General features: G+C 47.5%; 1 protein-coding gene across 1 annotated transcript in view; it reads left to right on the top strand.

The window, feature by feature from the left end:
- Positions 1 to 13,670, top strand: part of ITGAE (integrin subunit alpha E) — a 68,735-nt gene that overhangs the window by 8,894 nt on the left and 46,171 nt on the right. The window lies entirely within an intron of this gene.

The following is a 13,670-nucleotide window of genomic DNA, read 5'->3' as shown; positions in this document are numbered from 1 at the left end:
GAGAGACATAGAGTCCCCTGCCTTTTTGATTGTAAATTAATTAAAATGAAATAAAATTGAAAATTCAGTTCCTCAGTGACTGGTGACATTTCAAGGGCTCAGTAGCCACATGTGGCTAGGGGCTCCCGTGTTGGACCGTGCGGCTCTAGACCCTCATCACCGAGTTCTGTTGGACAGCACTGCTCTGCACGGCCAACAGTCTGGGAAGTAGAGGTGCGGGAGGGACTTCCTTCTGCGACAGATGTGGTCACGGGGAAAATTGGACAGATCGTGAAGTTGGCATTTAAATATGACTGCAGGCTGTTGGCAGTGTGTCCTCTGGGCTGCTGGGTTGGATCCAAGGTGTGCTGAAAGGTGCATGGAGTGTCACTTCTTCCGTTGTTCTGGTAGCCCAGAGCTCTGTTGGGTTAGTTCCATATCATGGGCTGTAGTCAGGTGTTAACGAGAATGCAGCCAAAGCCGCACTGAGGCAGCGATTCAGGCAGCACGTGGGTCTTTCCACTCACCTGACCTTCCGCAGTCTCAGGGCCTCGCGTGCGCAGGCGGAGTGCCGGAGCCCCGAGCTGTGAGGGTGCTTTCGGTAGGAAGGACCCTGGGCCAGGCGCTGGGGTGAGGTGTGCAGTGGCGGGTTCCGGGGCAGGGCATGGGGCTGGGACCCACCCACGTGGATGCTAAACAACGGCTGGATTAATACTGCTCCTTCACCTCACACATCTGCTGCTGAGATCATCCAGCCCTGTTCCCAGGCCAAACCTCGGCTCACTGTTCCACCAAAGCGTGGGTGATGGGGCAGGGCTGGCTGGTGTCTCTGAGCTCCCAGGACCCAGCCCACAACTGCTGAGGAAGCCACGCAGCCAGCCGTTTACAAGTGAAGCGTCTGTGTCTACTTGAAAGTGCCTGCCTGCCTGTGGTCCTTGCCTGTGTGTGCGCCTCTGTCCCCGCCTCCTGGCTGCCTGAGCCCTGGAGCTGCGGAGGGAAGCTGAGCGAGTCGAGGCCCACGCCGCTGCCTCTGCTCCAGCCAGGATGTGGCTCTTCCACACTCTGCTCTGCATGACCAGTAAGTCAGCCTCACCCCCTGCCCCGAGGGGCTGCACAGCCTGTCCATCTGCGTGTCTCTGGTGGGGCTCAGAGCCTGAGGGCAGAGAAAGTCTGGGGACTCCCCCTGGAAGCCCGTCTTGCTCTGTGGGTCAGACGCCCAGGTAGGAAGGACCTCTGAGGCTCTGTTGGCTGCTGACAGCGTGTGGCTTTGGACTCCAGGGCTCTGCCTCCTGTTCCTCCCGCCAGCTCCCCTCCCCACGCAGGCCCTCTCCCCTGGAACCCACTCCAGGCAGCCCCTCAGGTCTGTGCCAAGCTTGTCCCCAGAGTGTGGAGGCTGGTGCGGCCCACCCGCCCAGCGGAGCCCCCCGGTTTAGCTGAGGAGGGTGAGGACCCCGTGCGCAGGTGAGCACTGATGAGAGACCATGCGGCGAACGCGTGGGGGGAGCCTGCTTCCTGTTCCTGACGTTAGGTCCCCTGAGAGAACCTGTATGGGGGGAGGGGACACTCCCTCTCCACTGCCTGGGGTCCCATATGGCCTTTAAAACTCTGGAAGCCCCTTGGGGCAAGCCAAGCCAGGAGCCTGCACCCCGCCACTAGGCCCCAGGGATGAGAATAAGCGTGGTCAGCGAGCCCCTGGGCACTGCTCAGATCCAGCCTGAGGCGAGGGTGGTCCTGTGTAGTGATCCGGCAGGCTTCCCGGGGGCCTCCTGCGCTGGCCAGGAGCTGGTCAGAAGAATGAGACTGGACATCAGGCAGGTGTAGCTTCAGGGCTGCTGGGAGCCTGCGTTCTCCCCAAGGATGGGTGGGGGCTAGCTAGTGAACGCCAGACAGTGGCTGAGAGCTGAGGCCAGGCTGGGAGGGGGCTCAGAATTAGCACCTACCATGGGGCCAGATCACCCAAGAGGCCGGCCAAACGTGCATGGGGCACGAGCAAAGCATACATTTTTGGATACCTTTTAATATTTGGTATTTTAAAAACATCAAAATAGTCATAGTGGAAAGATCAAAACTTTGTTGAACTTCCTTTTCCTTATTTTACAGTTTAGACTTCCCTTTACTTTCAGTTACATATGGTGTGTGGGGAAGGTCTGAATGCTTTTTATGGTTTATGCCTTTGATCCCCCATCACCAAGTGTGTCCATACCCTGGTCCACCCCATCCCAGTAGAGAGGAGGTGACTGAGGCCCAGAGAGGGGTAATGACTGGCCATAGTTACAAGCAAGTACTAGTAGAAGCGGGGCTCAAGGCCAAGCCTCTGCCTGCCTCCCAGCTCTAGGATACCCCGTGGCCTGGGACGCTAACCCTGGTGTCACTCTGGTCTCCTGCTTGTCTCTGTCTCCTGTGGCCTCTGGAAAGACCATCTATCACCCCAGCACCTTTTTCAGCAATGTCAATCCAGATGACATTTATCAAACCCCTTCTGAGGCTAAGGCACTCCCCAGGCTGACGGACAGCAGAGAGCAAGATGCAGCAGACTTGCAATGAAATCACTTACCCCGCTTGGCTATGCTATGGGCTGGGGGTAAGATCAGGGCCCCAGCAGCGCCAGTCTGAGTGGGAGAAATGGAACTGTGACAGTTCCTCTCCAAGCTGTGAGGTCCTGAGATTTAGGGATGGACCAATCATGAAGAGCTTCCTGGAGGAAGTGAGATTGGCGCTGAGTCTTAAGGGCTGGAGAGAGTCTGAGAAAGTGACAAGGAGATGCCAGGGAGGGTGGAGGAACCCCTCAGACAGTGACCCCACGCCCAGGGCCCTGCATCCTGTGCCTGGCTGCACCTCCCTAGGCTGGAGAGAATCCAAACTGTTCCTGGCCTGACCTTCCACCCTTCCCAAGCACCCACTGTTGTGATGCCCACTTCTCATCAGTGGGAGCAGATGAGATAACATCAGTTTTCTGAGACAGTCAGATGTAGATACAAACTCACGGAAACCCTGGGGCTGCCCATCTCGTCCTGCTACCATGCAGCCTGCTGTTCCGAGGTCAGTCTTCACCCTGACTCCTTCTGTGACCACAGCCACTCACTTCTCCCCCCAGGGTCTCAGAGGTTGCGTCTACATCGCTCGTGTGAGGAAGGGAACTGTGCTAGTGGCCTGTAAAACCTTACAGTGGTACACGAGCCAGCAGTCCAGGGCTGGCTCTGCTGTTGCACCAGCTTCAGGCTGGGGCCTGGGGCCCTGCTGGGTCCTGCTGGGGGAGTGGGGAGGTGTCAGACCTGCCTCCGCCCGGGGCACAACCCCAGACCTGAGTGCAAGTGTGTGATGGGAAACCTTGGCCATTGAGGATGGGGGACTGTAGTGTCCGCGGTGGCCCTGAGGATGGGGGAGGTGCTTAGCAAGTGCAGACAGGTGGTGCGGGGTGAGAGGGAGGCTTTCTGTGCAGGAGAAACAGTATGGACAGAGACCCGGGTGTGAGGAGTGTGTTTAAGGAGACGCAGGGTGAGGTTTGAGTGGGAACAGAAGGCTGTCTGCTCTGACGCTGCCTGTGCCCCACAACCAGGACACGCTGGGCCCTAGTGGGGAGCAGGCCACACGCACACAATAAGCCTGACCCTCTGTCCCCAGCCAGAGGGCCCACTGAGAATGCCTTCAGGTGACACACAGAGGATGGGGAAAGGGCATCCCAGGCAGAGGTAAGACAAGCACAGTGTTCGTGGGCCAGCCGGGTGTGGAGAGTGGTCCACGCAGGAGCCAGACGCCTCCGACCTTCTCTGGGAGGCTGGCTTGGGGAGTAGCTGGGGGCCATGCGGGTGGTCAGGGTGCTGGTGGAGAGTGTGGGGGGCCCAGAGTGCCAGGCTGAGGGAGCTCGGGCCACACCCTGAGGGCAGTGGGAAGGCCAGCAGGCCCCTAGCCCGGAGGTGATAATGGGACGTGCCTGTGGTGTAGAAGGCGGAGTCCTGGAGAAAGGGGAGGCAGACAGGCCCGTGAGGAGCCGCAGCTGAGGTCCCATCCAGGGGGGTTGGGGCAGGAGGGCATGGGGAGGGAGAGACACTTACGAGAAGTGTTTAGGAGGAAGAAGCACTTTAGCACAGAGCACAACACTGTCTGCTCTAGACCTGTCGGCCATGGTTATTAGGTAGCCTGTGAAGGGGCCAGGGTGGGGGACCGAGGGATGAGGTTTGGGGCTGGGACGATGAGGCTCAACATGGAAGACCCAGGCGGGTGGGTGGAGGGTGAGCTGCCCCACGGGACAGGCGGCCTGCAGACCTTTCTGGGTGCTCTGGACTGGGCGTCAGGAAGGCTGAATCTAGTCCTAGCTCTATGGCCCGGCTTCTTGTATACGCGTGGGCAAACCATTCCCTGCCCTGCATCCACCCCTCTGGGTTCAGTTTGCTAAGCCGAGAACAGTGCTGTGAGAATGTGTATTTAAACTGCCTGGTGTGGTGGGGGAGATAGGGGGTGGGTGCAGGCAGTGGTGGCTGACAGGATGGAGGGGACTCTGACTCAGCAGACCTGTGTGGCCGGGACAGCTTGGAGAGGCGGCCCTGTGGGCGCTGTGGTGACAGACTCCGGTTCAGCCGGGCTCTCACCACTGGCAGCCCAAGAAGGGGCCTTGAGCTGGCGGGCAAGGCTGTCAGAGAACGTGGCAGGCCTCCCTTGTGGTTATAACACTGACATTAGCACCCACATACTGAGCCTGCAAGATGTCAGATGCTGCGCCCGGCCTTGCGCCACTAGTCTGCACGGTCCCACGTCACAGATGGGGAGACTGGGGTGAAGTGACAAGCCCAAGGTCCTTCAGGGACTCCGTGGCAGAGCGAGGATTTGAACTCAGGACTGTCTCCCTCCTGGGCTCATGCTCTCTTCTCTGAGTCGAAGTGGGAAGTGGGAAGAGAGGGGTCCCCTGATGGAGGTACAGCCCGAGCAGAGGGACCACGGCAGGGGCCTGGGGGAAGCCTGCCCCAGCAAGGCGGCCCACGCCTGGCGGACCCCAGGCACTGGCTGGCCTTATGGGAAAGCTCAGCGGCCCAGGTGACACTCCTGAACACACACATACATAAATATGTTCTCACTGACCTAATTACCAGCTCCATAACCCAGAGCTCTGCCCCAGCTCTGAGCTGCTGGCACAACAGGGAGCCAGGTCTCTGTTTACACCATCCCCCCCCCCGCCCCCGCAGTGCCTCCAGCTTTTATTAAAGGCTTTAGAAATAGGCAGACCTGGGCCCCAGACACAAATTACAATTTGCTGATGGGCCACGAGCAATCACCTGGCCTCTCTGAGCCGCAGCACCTGAGTATGGTACCTGGAAGACAGCAGGTGGTCAAGGAGGGTGGCTGTAATGGTCTCTCTGCTTATCTCCTCCCCTTTCCCACCCCTCAGGAATCTTGCACCAAGATCCCTCCGTTGAACAAAGCAAAATGGGGATGTGGGGGTTGGGGTAGACGATCAGGAATCTCTGTCCCTCTTTGATGTTTCCAGGACACTTCATCTGGCCTGGTACTGGGCTGAGCGGGACTCAGTGGTTGGGGGTGTGTCATAGATGACTCAAATCAGATTACAGTTTTGGGGAGACAGACTTTATCACAGATCACTCTGACCCAGACACGATTTAGTCAGAGCGACAGAGACCCCACAGGATGCCGAGGGAGCTCAGGGACCACTGGGGTACTCTGGCTGAGGATCTGGATTTGCTCCTGGGGCAGGGCCCCAAAGGATGGGGTAGAGGTGGGAGAGTGATGAGGAAGGCACATTGGCAGAGGGAACCGCTTGTGCAAAGGCCCTGCGGCGGGTGGTATGCAGATGGTGTTCAGGAAGTGGGGTATCGAGCCAGAGAGCAGAGCTGGCAGAGGGGACACTGGGCTGGGCAGGGAGGTACCATGGATGCCGGGGGGAGGAGGCTGGACTTATCACAGGGGTTTCAATTCATGTCTCTTAAGTCACACAGATGGTAAAAAGGGCAAAGAATGCCTTCCAGTCGCCCCTTGTAAGAAGTGGGTAGTTCTCCCTTTTTAGTTTTTTTGACCTGCCCCATTATTTTAAAACAAGTTTTATTTTAGCATATGGTGTATTTTTATGAGTCACCACCAATCATTCCGGGCAAGGCAGAGGTATAAAGGGAAAGGAATAAAGTACAGATGTCTATTTTGTGCCAGGCTTGGGGAAGGAGACTGGGAATTGAGAGGAGAGAGTGGACACTACCCTCTCACAGGGTGCCTGCTCCTTCAGCCTTTGGAAGGTTGGGTTTTTTTTTTTTTTTTTAATGTTTTATTTATTTCAGCTGCACAGGGTCTTAGTTGCGGCACGCAGGATCTTTTAGTTGCAGCACGTGGGCTCTTAGTGTGGCATGTATGTGGGTTGTAGTTCCCGACCAGGGATTGAGCCCAGGCCACCTGCATTGGGAGCGCAGAGTCTTACACCCTGGATCACCAGGGAAGTCCCTGGAAGGTTGGTTTTTAACAAAGTTTTAAGCACGTACAAAACTAGAGCAAATAGCATTAATAAACCCAACATACCCGTCACCCAGATGACACAGCTATCAAGGTCTTGCCGCACTTGCTGCATTTACGTGTTTCACTGTCCCTTTTTGTTTCCTTTCCCAAAGTATTTTGAAGCCTTGCTGCTCACAGTTTGGTCTGGGGACCAACAGCAGCCTGGCATCACTTAGCGGCGGTCAGACTAGGATCTTAGCACCACTCCCTGACCTACTGAATCAGAATCTGCATTTTTTTTGTTGTTTTGTTTTTGTTTTTTTGCGGTACGCGGGCCTCTCGCTGTTGTGGCCTCTCCCGTTGCGGAGCACAGGCTCCGGACGCGCAGGCTCAGCGGCCATGGCTCACGGGCCCAGCCGCTCCACGGCATGTGGGATCTTCCCAGACCGGGGCACGAACCCGCGTCCCCTGCATCGGCAGGCGGACTCCCAACCACTGCGCCACCAGGGAAGCCCTGCATTTTTAAGAATATACTTGGATGATTCATTTGCACATTAATGTTTTGGAAGCATTGTTTGAAAAAAAATGCCCAGCATCAGGCATTTCACCCTTCAGTACTTCAATACGTATTTCTGAAGTACTTGGGGATGTTTTCTTACACAGCCATAATGTTCTCATCACCCAACAAAATAAATAGTAATTCTTTGGTATCATCTAATAGCCAGTTCTTAACTCACATCTTCCTGACTGTCTCAAAATGTCTGTTTCTAACAGTTCAGATCAAGAGCCAAACAAGACCCACACCCCACGTGTGGTTGCTGTGCCTTTCTTAGTCGAGAGTGACCCCCTTGCTCATTGTTGAGGTTTGTGTGTCTGTTTCAAATCTTCTCTTTACTGCAGAGCGCAGTTGCTTGTCTTGCAGAACATCTTGCAGGGTTTGTGCGTTTGCTTCCTCTCGATGTGATTTGTCCTTCAATCCCCTACATTACCCGAAACTTGGAAGTTAGGGCTAATGCCTTCATTAAATTCAGGTTTAACTTTTTTGGCGAGCATCCTCTAAACAATCAGGAGGATTTTGCCATACGTCCTGCATTTATCTCACTCCCTTTTTTCTGTTTCCTTTGCTGACGTATTTTAGAGAGTTGCTTCTCAGTGTGGTCTGATGACTGGCAGCCTGGGCATCACATGGGAGCTGTTAGAAATGCAGCGTCTTGGGCCCCAGTATTCTTCCTAGGGGGTCACACTAGAAGGCACACATGCCTGGGGGGCCCACTCTTAGCGGCACTGAGATGAACTAGTGGGCTGGGGTCGGGGTGGGGGGGTCAGCCTAATTGTGAAGTGCTCTATCAAAATTTCATCTAAGTAGTTTTATCCATTGATGATCGTGGCCTGAATTAATTGTATTTCGTTATGACTTGCAAAATTGTGTTTTTATGGTTCTATTATTCCTTCCGCATTCATTAGTAACGATTCTTCTGTAAAGAGCTTTTTCTCGTCAACTAGGACCATTTGGTGACCCTGAAATGCAGCGCATACAGGAAAGGCAAGAAAATGGCTTAATGCTTTCCCTTTAATAGTCAATTTTCAGAGTAAGGGCATAATGCCGTCATTACTTCCAAGGGTGAAAAATGCAGTGTTTTGATTTGTTTTGTTTTCTCTCTGTCTTTTAAGTATCATTATGAAGCCCTGGAATTTTTGTGTATTCAATGTGCTTCAGACACTTGGCAATTATTATTTTTTTATTGAACTGTAATTGCTTTACAATACTGTGCTAGTTTCAGGCATACAGCAAAGTGATCCCGTTATACATACATGCATATACATATGTATTCTTTTCATATTCTTTTAATTATCGGTTATTACAAGATATTGAACATAGCTCCTGTGCTATACAGTAAATCCTTGTTGTTTACCTATTTTATATATAGTGGTGTGTATCTGTTAATCCCAAACTCCTAATTTATCCCTCCCCGCTCCCCACAATTATTATTTTTTAATGTAAACCTTTTTGAAGACAACACATGCAAAAATGGGCAAATTCAGATCAGTGAATTTTCAGATTAAATCAAATCCACATGCTGATACCAATTTCAAGAAACAGAGGACATTACCAACATCCCGGAAGTACCTCCCATGGCTCCCTCCAGTTATTACCTTACCCCCAAGAGTAACCACTCTCCTGACGTCTGATACCATGGATTAGTTTGCCTGTTTTGAACTCTGTATAAATGGAATTATACAGTATGTTCTGTTTTGCTCCTGTATTTATGAGCTCCAACCCACCTTGTTGTTGATTATTTTCATTGCTGTATAGTATTCCATTGGGGAATATACCACAGCATATTTTTTCTCCTGTTGATGGATATCTGGGTTGTTCCAGTTTGGGGTTGTTATGAATAGTGAGGCTATGAAAATTCTTGTACGTGTCTTTCTGTGAATATATGAACACATTTCTGTTGGGTTTTTGCCTTAGGGTAGGATCGCTGGGTTATGAGCTATGCATGTGCTCAGCTTTAGTTGATAACTACCAAACGGTTTTCTAAAGTGATTGTACCGATTGACATTCCCACCAGCAGTATTTGAGGGTTCATTGTCAGCACTTGGTATTTTCTTTTTCATTTTAGCCTTTCTGGTGGTTGTGTAGTGGTATCACATGGTGATCTCAGTCTGCCTTTCTGTGAAGTCTAATGGTGCCTTCTCATATGATTGCTGGCTATTTGGATAATCTCTTCTGTGAAATGTCCTTTTTCTGTTGGCTTACATGACTTTTTCTTATTGATCTGTAGGAACTCTACAGATTCTGATAGGAATCTTTTGTCAGATACTTGTATTGCAAACATCTTCTCTCTCTCCGTGGCTTGCCTCTTCATTCTTAATGATGTCTTTTGATAAACAGAAGTGCTTAAGTTTAATGAAGTTCAGCTTACCAATTCTTTCCTTTATAGCTGGTGTTTTTTGTGTCCTGTTTAAAAAATATCTGTCTACCCCAAGGTCCTTTGTTTTCTCAGAAAAGCTTCATTGTTTCATTTCTCATATTTAGATATTTGGTCTATCTAAGTCCACATTTAAATCTTCAGTTCATCAGGAACTGACTTTTTGTGTATGATGTGAGAGAAGAGTCAAGATTAATTTTTTTTGCAATATTGATATCCAAGTGACCCAGCACCATTTATTTAAAAGAGCATTCTTTCACCACTGTTCCTCACTGTCACCTTTGTCATAAATCAGGTGCCCATATGTTTCTGGACTCTCTGTCCCATTGATCTATTTTCTATCCTTGTGCCAATATAATTCTCTTTTAATAACTATAAATTTATAATAATCTTGATAAATGATAAGTCCCCAAATTTTGTTACTCTTCTTCAGGAGTGCCTGAATATTCTTGCCCTTTGCATTTTCATATAAATTTTTAAAGTTGGCTTGTGAACATCACCCTTGCCCCAATAATGTGCTAGGATGTTGATTGTGGTTGTATTGAAGCTATAGATCAGTATAGTGATAACTGACAACAACACGGAATCTTCTGGTTCATGAACATCATCTGTTCCTTCATTTTAGATCTTTAATCTCTCCCAATCTTTTAATAGTTCTTAGTGTAGAGGTTTTGCATATGTCTAGTTAGAGTTACTCTTAGACATTTGATTTTTTTACGGCTTTTGTTAACGGCGTCTTTTAAAATTTTTCATTCTTCATTTGATCATTGATGGTTCATAGAAATACAGTGGTTCTTTGTATTTTGCCTCTGTATCCCGTGACCTTGCTCAGGGCACTTATTAATTCTCAGTGTTTGTGGATCTGTTGGATTTTTCAATCTACTTAATCGTGTCATCTGCAAATAATGACAGTTTTATTTGTTTCCTTTTTAATCTCTGTGCTCTGTATTTTTTCTTTTTTCTTACTTCTGTAAAACCTCCAGTAAAATGTTGAATAGAGGTGGTATGAGTGAGCATCCCTGTTTCATTTCTGATTTTAGGGGGAAAGCTTTCAATAACTCACCAATAAGAATGATGTTGGGAATTCCCTGGTGGTCCAGTGGTTGGTTAGGACTCCATGCTTTCACTGCCGAGGGCATGGGTTCAATCCGTGTTCGGGGTAATGAGATCCTACAAGCTGCGTGGCATAAAATAAAAAAATTTAAAAAAATAAAATAACTCTGGCAGTCCAGTGGTTAAGACTCTGCACTTCCACCGCAGGGGGTGCGGGTTCTATCCCTGGTTGCGGAACTAAGATCCCGCGTGCTGCATGGTATGGCCAAAAATTTAAAAAAAAATAAAAATTAAAAAATAGAATGATGTTTGCTGAAGGATTTTTGTGGATATTCTTGATTAAAGACATTCCCTTCTATTCCTAGTTTGCTATGAATTTTTTAAATTACAAATCAGTATTGTATTTTATCAAATAACCTTTTTCAGCATCTATCATAATGATCGTATGATTTTTTTTCTCCTCTTTTTTCTGTTAACGTGATAAATAAATTGATTCTTTCCGAATGTCACACCTCTCTTGCATTCCTGAAATAAACTCCACTTGGTTGTAAGGTATTATGCTTTTTATATACCCCTGGGTTTGATTTGCTAATGTTTTGTTTAGCAGTATTGCATCTACGTTAAAGAGAGAGATGGCTAATTTTCCTTTCATGTGTCGCTCTTGTCAGGTGCTAATATCAATGTCATGCTGGCCCCACAAAATGATTGGAAAGTGTTCTCTCATTTTCTCTTCTCTGGAACAGTTCATGTAAGATTGGTATTGCTTCTTTACGTGTTTGGGAGAGCTCACTTGTGAAGCCATCTGGGCCTGGAGTTAATGGATTCAGTTTTTAAAATTTGGGATTATTCAGATTTCACTTCTTTTGTCAGTTTTGGTAAATTTACTTTTCAAAGAATCTGTCCTTTTCACCTAAATTGTCAAGCGTACTGGCATAAAGTTGTATATACTATCCTCTTATTATTTCATAAATGTCTTAGGCTCTGTTCTGATGTCCTCTTTTCATTCATATTGGTAATTTATGTGTTTGCCTTTTTTTTTTCCTTGATCAGTGTTGCTAGGGGTTTTTATCAGTTATATTACTCTTTCTAAAAACCAAACTTTAGCTTTGTTGATTTTCCCTACTGTAGGTTAGTTTTCTATTTCACTGATATATGCTCATGTCTTTATTTCTTCCTGTATTCTCTCTGGGCTTGATTTGCTATTCGTTTAGCTTTTTGAGATGGAATATTAGATAACCAGTTTTCAGCCTGTCTTTTTTTTTTAATTTTTTTTTAGCATATGCATTTAAGGCTCTGCGTTTCCTCTAAACACTGCTTTAACTGTATCACACAAGTTTTGATTTGTGCTATGTTAATTCTCATTCAGTTCAAAATACTTTAAAGTTTCCATTATGATTTTATCTTTGGCCCTAGGTTATTTAGAAGTACATTGCTTAATTTCCAAGAAGTTAGAATTTTAAGCAGTGGAGTAGCATGCTTTTAAAAATTCTTTCTGGCAACTGGTACGGAAAGGATGTACCCAGAGGGAGAAGTCTTGGAAGAGAAAGGTCAGGAGACTAATGAATGTGTCCGAGCAGGAGACAGTAAGGTCAATGGGGCAGAACTGAGTCCCTGGAGACGCCAAAACGCACATGAGAATTCTGAGAATGATAAAGGTGGTATTTCAAATCTGCAGGGATAATATGAACTATTTGAGAAGTAATGTTGAGACAATTTCATTTTGGGGGGAGAAAAAGTAAAGCTGGATATATGCAAAAATAAAGTCTAGATGAATCAAAGACTCAAGCATAAGAAATGAAACAAAGAAAATATCGAAGAAAACATGAGTGAATTATATAATCTCTGAGTGGGGAAGCGTGACACAAAACTCGAGTCATACAGGAAACATAATTTGACTACATAATAAATGTAGATGTGGGGAAAAATATAAGCCAGTCAAACAAAGAGCTAAGTGAGAAACAGTCTCTAACACATTGACAATTTCTTTTGGACAAAAAGCTCTTATAAATTAGTAAGAAAACAATAAAGACCTCATAAAAATGGATAATGTATATGAATAAGCAGGAAACAAACTTATAATAAGAGGCTTGACTTTACTCATAATTTAAAAAATAGTTTTTTTTTTTCAAATTTTCTTTTTTTTTAAAGAGCTAGGCTTTTAAAAAAATTTTATTTAATTAATTTTTCTTTGGCTGTGTGTTGAGGCTTCGTTGCTGCACGCAGGCTTTCTCTAGTTGCGGCGAGCGGGGGCTGTTCTTCCTTGAGGTGCGCAGGCTTCTCATTGCAGTGGCTCCTCTTGTTGCGGAACATGGGCTCTAGGCGTGCGTGGGCTTCAGTAGTTGTGGCACGTGGGTTCAGTAGTTGTGGCACGCGGGTTCAGTAATTGGGGCACGCGGGCTTCAGTAGTTGTGGCACACGGGATCAGTAGTTGTGGCACGTGGGCTTCAGTAGTTGTGGCTCGCGGGCTCTAGAGCACAGGCTCAGTAGCTGTGGTGCACGGGCTTAGTTGCTTCGCGGCATGTGGGATCTTCCTGGACCAGGACTCAAACCCGTGTCCCCTGCATTGGCAGGCGGATTCTTAACCACTGTGCCACCAGGGAAGCCCTAAAAAATAGTTTGGGAACAAAATGTTGAGATACTCTTTTAAAACAAGGATGAGGAGGTCCGCACAGTCTGCTCAAGAGGTGCTGTGAGGAAATAGGCCTTCCATTCTGTTGTTGGAATATGAATTGGTGCAGCCTCTTTGGGGGACAATCTGTCTGTATCAATTTTCCCCCCAAAATTTTTAGTGAAGAATTTCAAACGTACAGAAAATTTGAAAAACTTGTGCGGTGGACAGCCACATACAACACTTAGATTTTACAATGTATAGATTTTACAATATATATATTTTTGTATATTACGTATATGTAAAATATGTGTGTCATAGTGCAAATATAACAAAATGTTGACAATTGTAATTGACATATATAAAAATATGTTTATTTATATCCATCTATATATAAACATCCATCCATATATATTCATCTATCCGTCCATCAAGCCGTCTTATATTTTGAAGCATTTCAATGTAAATTGCAGACATCAGCACACTTCATCCCTAAGCATTTCATCATACATATCAACTAGAGTTCAATGTTTCCTTATAGTTCTTTTTTTGAGGTAAAATTTACCTACAGTGAAACACACAAATTTTAAGTGGACCATTTGATGTATTTTTGGCAATGCACACCTTTGTAATCCAAACTCCTGTAGAGATATAGGATATTTCCATCA

This window comes from Aethalodelphis obliquidens, unplaced genomic scaffold (genome assembly GCF_003676395.1).
Source record: "Aethalodelphis obliquidens isolate GAN/ISIS:26980383/991018 unplaced genomic scaffold, ASM367639v1 scaffold38, whole genome shotgun sequence".
In the NCBI taxonomy this organism is placed as follows: domain Eukaryota; kingdom Metazoa; phylum Chordata; class Mammalia; order Artiodactyla; family Delphinidae; genus Aethalodelphis; species Aethalodelphis obliquidens.
The sequence above is the reverse complement of the archived record's forward strand: the minus strand, read 5'-3'. Positions and strand labels throughout refer to the sequence as shown.